The following is an 18,931-nucleotide window of genomic DNA, read 5'->3' on the forward strand; positions in this document are numbered from 1 at the left end:
TTAAACCCTCACAGGGAAAAAAATTGCCATTTTTACAGAGTTTTGCTTACTCAGAAGCTTTAATTTTGACCAATTTCTCGCCCAGAAATTACTTTAAACACATTTTTTTAGTTGATAAAGTAATAATTCACATCCAACAGCAATTTACAGCCAGAAGATTAAATGTTAAAATTTCATAGAAATTGACCATTTTGGGAACGTTCGACAGCTCCGCGGTCATCGTTTTTCGGAAGAAAATTGAATTTTTGGACTGTACCTACAATGATTCACAATGTCAATTGGATCGTGCCTCATCTTGAATAACCACTTTTTAAACCCTCACAGGGACCAAAATTGCCATTTTTACAGAGTTTTGCTTACTCAGAAGCTTCAATTTTGACCAATTTCAGGCACAGAAATGACTTTAAACACATATATTTTAGTTGAAAAAGTAATAATTCACATCCAACATTAATTTACAGCCAAAAGATTCAATGTTAAAATTTCATCGAAATTGACCATTTTGGGAACGTTCGACAGCTCCGCGGTCATCGCTTTTCGGGAGAAAATTGATTTTTTGGACTGTACCTGAAATGATTCAAAATGTCAATTGGATCGTGCCTCATGTTGAATAACCACTTTTTAAACTCTCACAGTGACCAAAATTGCCATTTTTACAGAGTTTTGCTTACTCAGAAGCTTCAATTTTGGCCAATTTCAGGCACAGAAATGACTTTAAACACATTTATTTTAGTTGAAAAAGTAATAATTCACATCCAACATTCATTTACAGCCAAAAGATTCAATGTTAAAATTTCATCGAAATTGACCATTTTTGGAACGTTCAACAGCTCCACGGTCATCGTTTTTCGGCAGAAAATTGAATTTTTGGACTGTACCTACAATGATTCAAAATGTCAATTGGATCGTGCCTCATGTTGAATAACCACTTTTTAAACCCTCAAAGGGACCAAAATTGCCATTTTTACAGAGTTTTTCTTACTCAGAAGCTTCAATGTTGACCAATGTCAGGCACAGAAATGACTTTAAACACATTTATTTTAGTTGAAAAAGTAATAATTCACATCCAACCGCAATTTACAGCCAAAAGATTAAATGTTAAAATGTCATCGAAATTGACCATTTTGGGAACGTTCGACAGCTCCGCGGTCATCGTTTTTCGGCAGAAAATTGATTTTTTGGGCTGTACCTACAATGATTCAAAATGTCAATTGGATCGTGAATCATGTTGAATAACCACTTTTTAAACCCTCACAGGGACCAAAATTGCCATTTTTACAGAGTTTTGCTTACTCAGAAGCTTCAATTTTGACCAATTTCAGGCACAGAAATGACTTTAAAAACATTTATTTTAGTTGAAAAAGTAATAATTCACATCCAACATTAATTTACAGCCAAAAGATTCAATGTTAAAATTTCAAAGAAATTGACCATTTTGGGAACGTTCGACAGCTCCGAGGTCATCGTTTTTCGGCAGAAAATTGATTTTTTGGACTGTACCTAAAATGATTCAAAATGTCAATTGGATCGTGCCTCATGTTGAATAACCACTTTTTAAACTCTCACAGTGACTAAAATTGCTATTTTTACAGAGTTTTGCTTACTCAGAAGCTTCAATTTTGACCAATTTCAGGCACAGAAATGACTTTAAACACATTTATTTTAGTTGAAAAAGTAATAATTCACATCCAACATTAATTTACAGCCAAAAGATTCAATGTTAAAATTTCATCGAAATTGACCATTTTGGGAACGTTCAACAGCTCCGCGGTAATCGTTTTTCGGCAGAAAATTGATTTTTTGGACTGTACCTAAAATGATTCAAAATGTCAATTGGATCGTGCCTCATGTTGAATAACCACTTTTTAAACTCTCACAGTGACCAAAATTGCCATTTTTACAGAGTTTTGCTTACTCAGAAGTTTCAATTTTGACCAATTTCAGGCACAGGAATGACTTTAAACACATTTATTTTAGTTGAAAAAGTAATAATTCACATCCAACATTAATTTACAGCCAAAAGATTCAATGTTAAAATTTCATCGAAATTGACCATTTTGGGAACGTTCGACAGCTCCGCGGTCATCGCTTTTCGGGAGAAAATTTATTTTTTGGACTGTACCTGAAATGATTAAAAATGTCAATTGGATCGTGCCTCATGTTGAATAACCACTTTTTAAACTCTCACAGTGACCAAAATTGCCATTTTTACAGAGTTTTGCTTACTCAGAAGCTTCAATTTTGGCCAATTTCAGGCACAGAAATGACTTTAAACACATTTATTTTAGTTGAAAAAGTAATAATTCACATCCAACATTCATTTACAGCCAAAAGATTTAATGTTAAAATTTCATCGAAATTGACCATTTTGGGAACGTTCGACAGCTCCGCGGTAATCGTTTTTCGGCAGAAAATTGATTTTTTTGGACTGTACCTAAAATAATTAAAAATGTCAATTGGATCGTGCCTCATGTTGAATATCCACTTTTTAAACCCTCACAGGGAACAAAATTGCCATTTTCACAGAGTTTTGCTTACTCAGAAGCTTTAATTTTGACCCATCCCAGGCACAGAAATGACTTTAAACACATTTATTTTAGTTGAAAAATTGATAATTCACATCCAACCGCAATTTACAGCCAAAAGATTAAATGTTAAAATTTCATCGAAATTGACCATTTTGGGAACGTTCGACAGCTCCGCGGTCATCGTTTTTCGCCAGAAAATTGATTTTTTTGGGCTGTACCTACAAAGATTCAAAATGTCAATTGGATCGTGCCTCATGTTGAATAACCACTTTTTAAACTCTCACAGTGACCAAAATTGCCATTTTTACAGAGTTTTGCTTACTCAGAAGCTTCAATTTTGACCAATTTCAGGCACAGAAATGACTTTAATCACATTTATTGTAGTTGAAAAAGTAATAATTCATATCCAACATTAATTTACAGCCAGAAGATTAAATGTTAAAATTTCATCGAAATTGACCTTTTTGGGAACGTTCAACAGCTCCGCGGTAATCGTTTTTCGGCAGAAAATTGATCTTTTGAACTGTACCTAAAATGATTCAAAATGTCGATTGGATCGTGCCTCATGTTGAATAACCACTTTTTAAACTCTCACGTGACCAAAATTGCCATTTTTACAGAGTTTTGCTTACTCAGAAGGTTCAATTTTGACCAATTTCAGGCACAGAAATGACTTTAAACACATTTATTTTAGTTAAAAAAGTAATAATTCACATCCAACATTAATTTACAGCCAAAAGATTCAATGTTAAAATTTCATCGAAATTGACCATTTTGGGAACGTTCGACAGCTCTGCGGTCATCGTTTTTCGGCAGAAAATTAATTTTTTGGACTGTACCTAAAATGATTCAAAATGTCAATTGGATCGTGAATCATGTTCAATAACCACTTTTTAAACCCTCACAGGGACCAAAATTGCCATTTTTACAGAGTTTTGCTTACTCAGAAGCTTCAATTTTGACCAATTTCAGGCACAAAAATGACTTCACATTTATTTTAGTTGAAAAAGTAATAATTCACATCCAACATTAATTTACAGCCAAAAGATTCAATTTTAAAATTTCATCGAAATTGACCATTTTGGGAACGTTCAACAGCTCCGCGGTAATCGTTTTTCGGCAGAAAATTGAATTTTTGGACTGTACCTACAATGATTCAAAATGTCAATTGGATCGTGCCTCATGTTGAATAACCACTTTTTAAACTCTCACAGTGACCAAAATTGCCATTTTTACAGAGTTTTGCTTACTCAGAAGCTTCAATTTTGACCAATTTCAGGCACAGAAATGACTTTAAACACATTTATTGTAGTTGAAAAAGTAATAATTCACATCCAACATTAATTTACAGCCAAAAGATTCAATGTTAAAATTTCATCGAAATTGACCATTTTGGGAACGTTCGACAGCTCTGCGGTCATCGTTTTTCGGCAGAAAATTAATTTTTTGGACTGTACCTAAAATGATTCAAAATGTCAATTGGATCGTGCCTCATGTTGAATCTCCACTTTTTAAACCCTCACAGGGAAAAAAATTGCCATTTTTACAGAGTTTTGCTTACTCAGAAGCTTTAATTTTTACCAATTTCTCGCCCAGAGATTACTTTAAACACATTTTTTTTAGTTGATAAAGTAATAATTCACATCCAACAGCAATTTACAGCCAGAAGATTAAATGTTAAAATTTCATAGAAATTGACCATTTTGGGAACGTTCGACAGCTCCGCGGTCATCGTTTTTCGGAAGAAAATTGAATTTTTGGACTGTACCTACAATGATTCACAATGTCAATTGGATCGTGCCTCATGTTGAATAACCACTTTTTAAACCCTCACAGGGACCAAAATTGCCATTTTTACAGAGTTTTGCTTACTCAGAAGCTTCAATTTTGACCAATTTCAGGCACAGAAATGACTTTAAACACATTTATTTTAGTTGAAAAAGTAATAATTCACATCCAACATTAATTTACAGCCAAAAGATTCAATGTTAAAATTTCATCGAAATTGACCATTTTGGGAACGTTCGACAGCTCCGCGGTCATCGCTTTTCGGGAGAAAATTGATTTTTTGGACTGTACCTGAAATGATTCAAAATGTCAATTGGATCGTGCCTCATGTTGAATAACCACTTTTTAAACTCTCACAGTGACCAAAATTGCCATTTTTACAGAGTTTTGCTTACTCAGAAGCTTCAATTTTGGCCAATTTCAGGCACAGAAATGACTTTAAACACATTTATTTTAGTTGAAAAAGTAATAATTCACATCCAACATTAATTTACAGCCAAAAGATTCAATGTTAAAATTTCAAAGAAATTGACCATTTTGGGAACGTTCGACAGCTCCGAGGTCATCGTTTTTCGGCAGAAAATTGATTTTTTGGACTGTACCTAAAATGATTCAAAATGTCAATTGGATCGTGCCTCATGTTGAATAACCACTTTTTAAACTCTCACAGTGACTAAAATTGCTATTTTTACAGAGTTTTGCTTACTCAGAAGCTTCAATTTTGACCAATTTCAGGCACAGAGATGACTTTAAACACATTTATTTTAGTTGAAAAAGTAATAATTCACATCCAACATTAATTTACAGCCAAAAGATTCAATGTTAAAATTTCATCGAAATTGACCATTTTGGGAACGTTCAACAGCTCCGCGGTAATCGTTTTTCGGCAGAAAATTGATTTTTTGGACTGTACCTAAAATGATTCAAAATGTCAATTGGATCGTGCCTCATGTTGAATAACCACTTTTTAAACTCTCACAGTGACCAAAATTGCCATTTTTACAGAGTTTTGCTTACTCAGAAGTTTCAATTTTGACCAATTTCAGGCACAGAAATGACTTTAAACACATTTATTTTAGTTGAAAAAGTAATAATTCACATCCAACATTAATTTACAGCCAAAAGATTCAATGTTAAAATTTCATCGAAATTGACCATTTTGGGAACGTTCGACAGCTCCGCGGTCATCGCTTTTCGGGAGAAAATTGATTTTTTGGACTGTACCTGAAATGATTCAAAATGTCAATTGGATCGTGCCTCATGTTGAATAACCACTTTTTAAACTCTCACAGTGACCAAAATTGCCATTTTTACAGAGTTTTGCTTACTCAGAAGCTTCAATTTTGGCCAATTTCAGGCACAGAAATGACTTTAACCACTTGGCTGCTAAGGGTGTTCGATGAGCTCCATTGACTTTCCATTGAAATCAATGGAAAGTCCATGACGAGTTACCCTTGTCATTAGCGCTGAAGGGGTTAAACACATTTATTTTAGTTGAAAAAGTAATAATTCACATCCAACATTCATTTACAGCCAAAAGATTTAATGTTAAAATTTCATCGAAATTGACCATTTTGGGAACGTTCGACAGCTCCGCGGTAATCGTTTTTCGGTAGAAAATTGATTTTTTGGACTGTACCTAAAATAATTCAAAATGTCAATTGGATCGTGCCTCATGTTGAATATCCACTTTTTAAACCCTCACAGGGAACAAAATTGCCATTTTCACAGAGTTTTGCTTACTCAGAAGCTTTAATTTTGACCCATCCCAGGCACAGAAATGACTTTAAACACATTTATTTTAGTTAAAAAATTGATAATTCACATCCAACCGCAATTTACAGCCAAAAGATTAAATGTTAAAATTTCATCAAAATTGACCATTTTGGGAACGTTCGACAGCTCCGCGGTCATCGTTTTTCGCCAGAAAATTGATTTTTTGGGCTGTACCTACAATGATTCAAAATGTCAATTGGATCGTGAATCATGTTCAATAACCACTTTTTAAACCCTCACAGGGACCAAAATTGCCATTTTTGCAGAGTTTTGCTTACTCAGAAGCTTCAATTTTGACCAATTTCAGGCACAGAAATGACTTTAAACACATTTATTTTAGTTGAAAAAGTAATAATTCACATCCAACATTAATTTACAGCCAAAAGATTCAATGTTAAAATTTCATCGAAATTGACCATTTTGGGAACGTTCAACAGCTCCGCGGTAATCGTTTTTCGGCAGAAAATTGATTTTTTTGGACTGTACCTAAAATGATTCAAAATGTCAATTGGATCGTGCCTCATGTTGAATAACCACTTTTTAAACTCTCACAGTGACCAAAATTGCCATTTTTACAGAGTTTTGCTTACTCAGAAGCTTCAATTTTGACCAATTTCAGGCACAGAAATGACTTTAATCACATTTATTGTAGTTGAAGAAGTAATAATTCATATCCAACATTAATTTACAGCCAGAAGATTAAATGTTAAAATTTCATCGAAATTGACCTTTTTGGGAATGTTCAACAGCTCCGCGGTAATCGTTTTTCGGCAGAAAATTGATCTTTTGGACTGTACCTAAAATGATTCAAAATGTCGATTGGATCGTGCCTCATGTTGAATAACCACTTTTTAAACTCTCACGTGACCAAAATTGCCATTTTTACAGAGTTTTGCTTACTCAGAAGGTTCAATTTTGACCAATTTCAGGCACAGAAATGACTTTAAACACATTTATTTTAGTTAAAAAAGTAATAATTCACATCCAACATTAATTTACAGCCAAAAGATTCAATGTTAAAATTTCATCGAAATTGACCATTTTGGGAACGTTCGACAGCTCTGCGGTCATCGTTTTTCGGCAGAAAATTGAATTTTTGGACTGTACCTACAATGATTCAAAATGTCAATTGGATCGTGCCTCATGTTGAATAACCACTTTTTAAACTCTCACAGTGACCAAAATTGCCATTTTTACAGAGTTTTGCTTACTCAGAAGCTTCAATTTTGACCAATTTCAGGCACAGAAATGACTTTAAACACATTTATTGTAGTTGAAAAAGTAATAATTCACATCCAACATTAATTTACAGCCAAAAGATTCAATGTTAAAATTTCATCGAAATTGACCATTTTGGGAACGTTCGACAGCTCTGCGGTCATCGTTTTTCGGCAGAAAATTAATTTTTTGGACTGTACCTAAAATGATTCAAAATGTCAATTGGATCGTGCCTCATGTTGAATATCCACTTTTTAAACCCTCACAGGGAAAAAAATTGCCATTTTTACAGAGTTTTGCTTACTCAGAAGCTTTAATTTTGACCAATTTCACGCCCAGAAATTACTTTAAACACATTTTTTTTAGTTGATAAAGTAATAATTCACATCCAACAGCAATTTACAGCCAGAAGATTAAATGTTAAAATTTCATCGAAATTAACCATTTTGGGAACGTTCGACAGCTCCGCGGTCATCGTTTTTCGGGAGAAAATTTATTTTTTGGAATGTACCTAAAATGATTCAAAATGTCAATTGAATCGTGCCTCATGTTGAATAACCACTTTTGAAACCCTCACAGGGACCAAAATTTGAATTTTTACAGAGTTTTGCTTACTCAGTAGCTTTAATTATGACCAATTTCACGCACAGAAATTACTTTAAACACATTTATTTTAGTTGATAAAGTAATAATTCACATCCAACAGCAATTTACAGCCAAAAGATTCAATGTTAAAATTTCATCGAAATTGACCATTTTGGGAACGTTCGACAGCTCTGCGGTCATCGTTTTTCGGCAGAAAATTAATTTTTGGGACTGTACCTAAAATGATTCAAAATGTCAATTGGATCGTGCCTCATGTTGAATATCCACTTTTTAAACCCTCAGAGGGAAAAAAATTGCCATTTTTACAGAGTTTTGCTTACTCAGAAGCTTTAATTTTGACCAATTTCTCGCCCAGAAATTACTTTAAACACATTTTTTTAGTTGATAAAGTAATAATTCACATCCAACAGCAATTTACAGCCAGAAGATTAAATGTTAAAATTTCATAGAAATTGACCATTTTGGGAACGTTCGACAGCTCCGCGGTCATCGTTTTTCGGAAGAAAATTGAATTTTTGGACTGTACCTACAATGATTCACAATGTCAATTGGATCGTGCCTCATGTTGAATAACCACTTTTTAAACCCTCACAGGGACCAAAATTGCCATTTTTACAGAGTTTTGCTTACTCAGAAGCTTCAATTTTGACCAATTTCAGGCACAGAAATGACTTTAAACACATTTATTTTAGTTGAAAAAGTAATAATTCACATCCAACATTAATTTACAGCCAAAAGATTCAATGTTAAAATTTCATCGAAATTGACCATTTTGGGAACGTTCGACAGCTCCGCGGTCATCGCTTTTCGGGAGAAAATTGATTTTTTGGACTGTACCTGAAATGATTCAAAATGTCAATTGGATCGTGCCTCATGTTGAATAACCACTTTTTAAACTCTCACAGTGACCAAAATTGCCATTTTTACAGAGTTTTGCTTACTCAGAAGCTTCAATTTTGGCCAATTTCAGGCACAGAAATGACTTTAAACACATTTATTTTAGTTGAAAAAGTAATAATTCACATCCAACATTCATTTACAGCCAAAAGATTCAATGTTAAAATTTCATCGAAATTGACCATTTTTGGAACGTTCAACAGCTCCACGGTCATCGTTTTTCGGCAGAAAATTGAATTTTTGGACTGTACCTACAATGATTCAAAATGTCAATTGGATCGTGCCTCATGTTGAATAACCACTTTTTAAACCCTCAAAGGGACCAAAATTGCCATTTTTACAGAGTTTTTCTTACTCAGAAGCTGCAATGTTGACCAATGTCAGGCACAGAAATGACTTTAAACACATTTATTTTAGTTGAAAAAGTAATAATTCACATCCAACCGCAATTTACAGCCAAAAGATTAAATGTTAAAATGTCATCGAAATTGACCATTTTGGGAACGTTCGACAGCTCCGCGGTCATCGTTTTTCGGCAGAAAATTGATTTTTTGGGCTGTACCTACAATGATTCAAAATGTCAATTGGATCGTGAATCATGTTGAATAACCACTTTTTAAACCCTCACAGGGACCAAAATTGCCATTTTTACAGAGTTTTGCTTACTCAGAAGCTTCAATTTTGACCAATTTCAGGCACAGAAATGACTTTAAAAACATTTATTTTAGTTGAAAAAGTAATAATTCACATCCAACATTAATTTACAGCCAAAAGATTCAATGTTAAAATTTCAAAGAAATTGACCATTTTGGGAACGTTCGACAGCTCCGAGGTCATCGTTTTTCGGCAGAAAATTGATTTTTTGGACTGTACCTAAAATGATTCAAAATGTCAATTGGATCGTGCCTCATGTTGAATAACCACTTTTTAAACTCTCACAGTGACCAAAATTGCCATTTTTACAGAGTTTTGCTTACTCAGAAGCTTCAATTTTGACCAATTTCAGGCACAGAAATGACTTTAATCACATTTATTGTAGTTGAAGAAGTAATAATTCATATCCAACATTAATTTACAGCCAGAAGATTAAATGTTAAAATTTCATCGAAATTGACCTTTTTGGGAATGTTCAACAGCTCCGCGGTAATCGTTTTTCGGCAGAAAATTGATCTTTTGGACTGTACCTAAAATGATTCAAAATGTCGATTGGATCGTGCCTCATGTTGAATAACCACTTTTTAAACTCTCACGTGACCAAAATTGCCATTTTTACAGAGTTTTGCTTACTCAGAAGGTTCAATTTTGACCAATTTCAGGCACAGAAATGACTTTAAACACATTTATTTTAGTTAAAAAAGTAATAATTCACATCCAACATTAATTTACAGCCAAAAGATTCAATGTTAAAATTTCATCGAAATTGACCATTTTGGGAACGTTCGACAGCTCTGCGGTCATCGTTTTTCGGCAGAAAATTGAATTTTTGGACTGTACCTACAATGATTCAAAATGTCAATTGGATCGTGCCTCATGTTGAATAACCACTTTTTAAACTCTCACAGTGACCAAAATTGCCATTTTTACAGAGTTTTGCTTACTCAGAAGCTTCAATTTTGACCAATTTCAGGCACAGAAATGACTTTAAACACATTTATTGTAGTTGAAAAAGTAATAATTCACATCCAACATTAATTTACAGCCAAAAGATTCAATGTTAAAATTTCATCGAAATTGACCATTTTGGGAACGTTCGACAGCTCTGCGGTCATCGTTTTTCGGCAGAAAATTAATTTTTTGGACTGTACCTAAAATGATTCAAAATGTCAATTGGATCGTGCCTCATGTTGAATATCCACTTTTTAAACCCTCACAGGGAAAAAAATTGCCATTTTTACAGAGTTTTGCTTACTCAGAAGCTTTAATTTTGACCAATTTCTCGCCCAGAAATTACTTTAAACACATTTTTTTTAGTTGATAAAGTAATAATTCACATCCAACAGCAATTTACAGCCAGAAGATTAAATGTTAAAATTTCATAGAAATTGACCATTTTGGGAACGTTCGACAGCTCCGCGGTCATCGTTTTTCGGAAGAAAATTGAATTTTTGGACTGTACCTACAATGATTCACAATGTCAATTGGATCGTGCCTCATGTTGAATAACCACTTTTTAAACCCTCACAGGGACCAAAATTGCCATTTTTACAGAGTTTTGCTTACTCAGAAGGTTCAATTTTGACCAATTTCAGGCACAGAAATGACTTTAAACACATTTATTTTAGTTAAAAAAGTAATAATTCACATCCAACATTAATTTACAGCCAAAAGATTCAATGTTAATATTTCATCGAAATTGACCATTTTGGGAACGTTCGACAGCTCTGCGGTCATCGTTTTTTGGCAGAAAATTAATTTTTTGGACTGTACCTAAAATGATTCAAAATGTCAATTGGATCGTGCCTCATGTTGAATATCCACTTTTTAAACCCTCACAGGGAAAAAAATTGCCATTTTTACAGAGTTTTGCTTACTCAGAAGCTTTAATTTTGACCAATTTCACGCCCAGAAATTACTTTAAACACATTTTTTTTAGTTGATAAAGTAATAATTCACATCCAACAGCAATTTACAGCCAGAAGATTAAATGTTAAAATTTCATCGAAATTAACCATTTTGGGAACGTTCGACAGCTCCGCGGTCATCGTTTTTCGGGAGAAAATTTATTTTTTGGAATGTACCTAAAATGATTCAAAATGTCAATTGAATCGTGCCTCATGTTGAATAACCACTTTTGAAACCCTCACAGGGACCAAAATTTGAATTTTTACAGAGTTTTGCTTACTCAGTAGCTTTAATTATGACCAATTTCACGCACAGAAATTACTTTAAACACATTTATTTTAGTTGATAAAGTAATAATTCACATCCAACAGCAATTTACAGCCAAAAGATTCAATGTTAAAATTTCATCGAAATTGACCATTTTGGGAACGTTCGACAGCTCTGCGGTCATCGTTTTTCGGCAGAAAATTAATTTTTGGGACTGTACCTAAAATGATTCAAAATGTCAATTGGATCGTGCCTCATGTTGAATATCCACTTTTTAAACCCTCAGAGGGAAAAAAATTGCCATTTTTACAGAGTTTTGCTTACTCAGAAGCTTTAATTTTGACCAATTTCTCGCCCAGAAATTACTTTAAACACATTTTTTTAGTTGATAAAGTAATAATTCACATCCAACAGCAATTTACAGCCAGAAGATTAAATGTTAAAATTTCATAGAAATTGACCATTTTGGGAACGTTCGACAGCTCCGCGGTCATCGTTTTTCGGAAGAAAATTGAATTTTTGGACTGTACCTACAATGATTCACAATGTCAATTGGATCGTGCCTCATGTTGAATAACCACTTTTTAAACCCTCACAGGGACCAAAATTGCCATTTTTACAGAGTTTTGCTTACTCAGAAGCTTCAATTTTGACCAATTTCAGGCACAGAAATGACTTTAAACACATTTATTTTAGTTGAAAAAGTAATAATTCACATCCAACATTAATTTACAGCCAAAAGATTCAATGTTAAAATTTCATCGAAATTGACCATTTTGGGAACGTTCGACAGCTCCGCGGTCATCGCTTTTCGGGAGAAAATTGATTTTTTGGACTGTACCTGAAATGATTCAAAATGTCAATTGGATCGTGCCTCATGTTGAATAACCACTTTTTAAACTCTCACAGTGACCAAAATTGCCATTTTTACAGAGTTTTGCTTACTCAGAAGCTTCAATTTTGGCCAATTTCAGGCACAGAAATGACTTTAAACACATTTATTTTAGTTGAAAAAGTAATAATTCACATCCAACATTCATTTACAGCCAAAAGATTCAATGTTAAAATTTCATCGAAATTGACCATTTTTGGAACGTTCAACAGCTCCACGGTCATCGTTTTTCGGCAGAAAATTGAATTTTTGGACTGTACCTACAATGATTCAAAATGTCAATTGGATCGTGCCTCATGTTGAATAACCACTTTTTAAACCCTCAAAGGGACCAAAATTGCCATTTTTACAGAGTTTTTCTTACTCAGAAGCTGCAATGTTGACCAATGTCAGGCACAGAAATGACTTTAAACACATTTATTTTAGTTGAAAAAGTAATAATTCACATCCAACCGCAATTTACAGCCAAAAGATTAAATGTTAAAATGTCATCGAAATTGACCATTTTGGGAACGTTCGACAGCTCCGCGGTCATCGTTTTTCGGCAGAAAATTGATTTTTTGGGCTGTACCTACAATGATTCAAAATGTCAATTGGATCGTGAATCATGTTGAATAACCACTTTTTAAACCCTCACAGGGACCAAAATTGCCATTTTTACAGAGTTTTGCTTACTCAGAAGCTTCAATTTTGACCAATTTCAGGCACAGAAATGACTTTAAAAACATTTATTTTAGTTGAAAAAGTAATAATTCACATCCAACATTAATTTACAGCCAAAAGATTCAATGTTAAAATTTCAAAGAAATTGACCATTTTGGGAACGTTCGACAGCTCCGAGGTCATCGTTTTTCGGCAGAAAATTGATTTTTTGGACTGTACCTAAAATGATTCAAAATGTCAATTGGATCGTGCCTCATGTTGAATAACCACTTTTTAAACTCTCACAGTGACTAAAATTGCTATTTTTACAGAGTTTTGCTTACTCAGAAGCTTCAATTTTGACCAATTTCAGGCACAGAAATGACTTTAAACACATTTATTTTAGTTGAAAAAGTAATAATTCACATCCAACATTAATTTACAGCCAAAAGATTCAATGTTAAAATTTCATCGAAATTGACCATTTTGGGAACGTTCAACAGCTCCGCGGTAATCGTTTTTCGGCAGAAAATTGATTTTTTGGACTGTACCTAAAATGATTCAAAATGTCAATTGGATCGTGCCTCATGTTGAATAACCACTTTTTAAACTCTCACAGTGACCAAAATTGCCATTTTTACAGAGTTTTGCTTACTCAGAAGTTTCAATTTTGACCAATTTCAGGCACAGAAATGACTTTAAACACATTTATTTTAGTTGAAAAAGTAATAATTCACATCCAACATTAATTTACAGCCAAAAGATTCAATGTTAAAATTTCATCGAAATTGACCATTTTGGGAACGCTCGACAGCTCCGCGGTCATCGCTTTTCGGGAGAAAATTGATTTTTTGGACTGTACCTGAAATGATTCAAAATGTCAATTGGATCGTGCCTCATGTTGAATAACCACTTTTTAAACTCTCACAGTGACCAAAATTGCCATTTTTACAGAGTTTTGCTTACTCAGAAGCTTCAATTTTGGCCAATTTCAGGCACAGAAATGACTTTAAACACATTTATTTTAGTTGAAAAAGTAATAATTCACATCCAACATTCATTTACAGCCAAAAGATTTAATGTTAAAATTTCATCGAAATTGACCATTTTGGGAACGTTCGACAGCTCCGCGGTAATCGTTTTTCGGCAGAAAATTGATTTTTTTGGACTGTACCTAAAATAATTCAAAATGTCAATTGGATCGTGCCTCATGTTGAATATACACTTTTTAAACCCTCACAGGGAACAAAATTGCCATTTTCACAGAGTTTTGCTTACTCAGAAGCTTTAATTTTGACCTATCCCAGGCACAGAAATGACTTTAAACACATTTATTTTAGTTGAAAAATTGATAATTCACATCCAACCGCAATTTACAGCCAAAAGATTAAATGTTAAAATTTCATCGAAATTGACCATTTTGGGAACGTTCGACAGCTCCGCGGTCATCGTTTTTCGCCAGAAAATTGATTTTTTGGGCTGTACCTACAATGATTCAAAATGTCAATTGGATCGTGAATCATGTTCAATAACCACTTTTTAAACCCTCACAGGGACCAAAATTGCCATTTTTGCAGAGTTTTGCTTACTCAGAAGCTTCAATTTTGACCAATTTCAGGCACAGAAATGACTTTAAACACATTTATTTTAGTTGAAAAAGTAATAATTCACATCCAACATTAATTTACAGCCAAAAGATTCAATGTTAAAATTTCATCGAAATTGACCATTTTGGGAACGTTCAACAGCTCCGCGGTAATCGTTTTTCGGCAGAAAATTGATTTTTTTGGACTGTACCTAAAATGATTCAAAATGTCAATTGGATCGTGCCTCATGTTGAATAACCACTTTTTAAACTCTCACAGTGACCAAAATTGCCATTTTTACAGAGTTTTGCTTACTCAGAAGCTTCAATTTTGACCAATTTCAGGCACAGAAATGACTTTAATCACATTTATTGTAGTTGAAAAAGTAATAATTCATATCCAACATTAATTTACAGCCAGAAGATTAAATGTTAAAATTTCATCGAAATTGACCTTTTTGGGAACGTTCAACAGCTCCGCGGTAATCGTTTTTCGGCAGAAAATTTATCTTTTGGACTGTACCTAAAATGATTCAAAATGTCGATTGGATCGTGCCTCATGTTGAATAACCACTTTTTAAACTCTCACGTGACCAAAATTGCCATTTTTACAGAGTTTTGCTTACTCAGAAGGTTCAATTTTGACCAATTTCAGGCACAGAAATGACTTTAAACACATCTATTTTAGTTAAAAAAGTAATAATTCACATCCAACATTAATTTACAGCCAAAAGATTCAATGTTAAAATTTCATCGAAATTGACCATTTTGGGAACGTTCGACAGCTCTGCGGTCATCGTTTTTCGGCAGAAAATTGAATTTTTGGACTGTACCTACAATGATTCAAAATGTCAATTGGATCGTGCCTCATGTTGAATAACCACTTTTTAAACTCTCACAGTGACCAAAATTGCCATTTTTACAGAGTTTTTGCTTACTCAGAAGCTTCAATTTTGACCAATTTCAGGCACAGAAATGACTTTAAACACATTTATTGTAGTTGAAAAAGTAATAATTCACATCCAACATTAATTTACAGCCAAAAGATTCAATGTTAAAATTTCATCGAAATTGACCATTTTGGGAACGTTCGACAGCTCTGCGGTCATCGTTTTTCGGCAGAAAATTAATTTTTTGGATTGTACCTAAAATGATTCAAAATGTCAATTGGATCGTGCCTCATGTTGAATATCCACTTTTTAAACCCTCACAGGGAAAAAAATTGCCATTTTTACAGAGTTTTGCTTACTCAGAAGCTTTAATTTTGACCAATTTCTCGCCCAGAAATTACTTTAAACACATTTTTTTTAGTTGATAAAGTAATAATTCACATCCAACAGCAATTTACAGCCAGAAGATTAAATGTTAAAATTTCATAGAAATTGACCATTTTGGGAACGTTCGACAGCTCTGCGGTCATCGTTTTTCGGAAGAAAATTGAATTTTTGGACTGTACCTACAATGATTCACAATGTCAATTGGATCGTGCCTCATGTTGAATAACCACTTTTTAAACCCTCACAGGGACCAAATTTGCCATTTTTACAGAGTTTTGCTTACTCAGAAGGTTCAATTTTGACCAATTTCAGGCACAGAAATGACTTTAAACACATTTATTTTAGTTAAAAAAGTAATAATTCACATCCAACATTAATTTACAGCCAAAAGATTCAATGTTAATATTTCATCGAAATTGACCATTTTGGGAACGTTCGACAGCTCTGCGGTCATCGTTTTTTGGCAGAAAATTAATTTTTTGGACTGTACCTAAAATGATTCAAAATGTCAATTGGATCGTGCCTCATGTTGAATATCCACTTTTTAAACCCTCACAGGGAAAAAAATTGCCATTTTTACAGAGTTTTGCTTACTCAGAAGCTTTAATTTTGACCAATTTCACGCCCAGAAATTACTTTAAACACATTTTTTTAGTTGATAAAGTAATAATTCACATCCAACAGCAATTTACAGCCAGAAGATTAAATGTTAACATTTCATCGAAATTAACCATTTTGGGAACGTTCGACAGCTCCGCGGTCATCTTTTTTCGGGAGAAAATGTATTTTTTGGAATGTACCTAAAATGATTCTAAATGTCAATTGAATCGTGCCTCATGTTGAATAACCACTTTTTAAACCCTCACAGGGACCAAAATTGGAATTTTTACAGAGTTTTGCTTACTCAGTAGCTTTAATTATGACCAATTTCACGCACAGAAATTACTTTAAACACATTTATTTTAGTTGATAAAGTAATAATTCACATCCAACAGCAATTTACAGCCAAAAGATTCAATGTTAAAATTTCATCGAAATTGACCATTTTGGGAACGTTCGACAGCTCTGCGGTCATCGTTTTTCGGCAGAAAATTTATTTTTTGGACTGTACCTAAAATGATTCAAAATGTCAATTGGATCGTGCCTCATGTTGAATATCCACTTTTTAAACCCTCACAGGGAAAAAAATTGCCATTTTTACAGAGTTTTGCTTACTCAGAAGCTTTAATTTTGACCAATTTCTCGCCCAGAAATTACTTTAAACACAATTTTTTTAGTTGATAAAGTAATAATTCACATCCAACAGCAATTTACAGCCAGAAGATTAAATGTTAAAATTTCATAGAAATTGACCATTTTGGGAACGTTCGACAGCTCCGCGGTCATCGTTTTTCGGAAGAAAATTGACTTTTTGGACTGTACCTACAATGATTCACAATGTCAATTGGATCGTGCCTCATGTTGAATAACCACTTTTTAAACCCTCACAGGGACCAAAATTGCCATTTTTACAGAGTTTTGCTTACTCAGAAGCTTCAATTTTGACCAATTTCAGGCACAGAAATGACTTTAAACACATTTATTTTAGTTGAAAAAGTAATAATTCACATCCAACATTAATTTACAGCCAAAAGATTCAATGTTAAAATTTCATCGAAATTGACCATTTTGGGAACGTTCGACAGCTCCGCGGTCATCGCTTTTCGGGAGAAAATTGATTTTTTGGACTGTACCTGAAATGATTCAAAATGTCAATTGGATCGTGCCTCATGTTGAATAACCACTTTTTAAACTCTCACAGTGACCAAAATTGCCATTTTTACAGAGTTTTGCTTACTCAGAAGCTTCAATTTTGGCCAATTTCAGGCACAGAAATGACTTTAAACACATTTATTTTAGTTGAAAAAGTAATAATTCACATCCAACATTCATTTACAGCCAAAAGATTCAATGTTAAAATTTCATCGAAATTGACCATTTTTGGAACGTTCAACAGCTCCACGGTCATCGTTTTTCGGCAGAAAATTGAATTTTTGGACTGTACCTACAATGATTCAAAATGTCAATTGGATCGTGCCTCATGTTGAATAACCACTTTTTAAACCCTCAAAGGGACCAAAATTGCCATTTTTACAGAGTTTTTCTTACTCAGAAGCTTCAATGTTGACCAATGTCAGGCACAGAAATGACTTTAAACACATTTATTTTAGTTGAAAAAGTAATAATTCACATCCAACCGCAATTTACAGCCAAAAGATTAAATGTTAAAATGTCATCGAAATTGACCATTTTGGGAACGTTCGACAGCTCCGCGGTCATCGTTTTTCGGCAGAAAATTGATTTTTTGGGCTGTACCTACAATGATTCAAAATGTCAATTGGATCGTGAATCATATTGAATAACCACTTTTTAAACCCTCACAGGGACCAAAATTGCCATTTTTACAGAGTTTTGCTTACTCAGAAGCTTCAATTTTGACCAATTTCAGGCACAGAAATGACTTTAAAAACATTTATTTTAGTTGAAAAAGTAATAATTCACATCCAACATTAATTTACAGCCAAAAGATTCAATGTTAAAGTTTCAAAGAAATTGACCATTTTGGGAACGTTCGACAGCTCCGAGGTCATCGTTTTTTGGCAGAAAATTGATTTTTTGGACTGTACCTAAAATGATTCAAAATGTCAATTGGATCGTGCCTCATGTTGAATAACCACTTTTTAAACTCTCACAGTGACTAAAATTGCTATTTTTACAGAGTTTTGCTTACTCAGAAGCTTCAATTTTGACCAATTTCAGGCACAGAAATGACTTTAAACACATTTATTTTAGTTGAAAAAGTAATAATTCACATCCAACATTAATTTACAGCCAAAAGATTCAATGTTAAAAT

The sequence above is a fragment of the Lissotriton helveticus genome, chromosome 9 (assembly GCF_964261635.1).
Source record: "Lissotriton helveticus chromosome 9, aLisHel1.1, whole genome shotgun sequence".
Classification (NCBI taxonomy): Eukaryota; Metazoa; Chordata; class Amphibia; order Caudata; family Salamandridae; genus Lissotriton; species Lissotriton helveticus.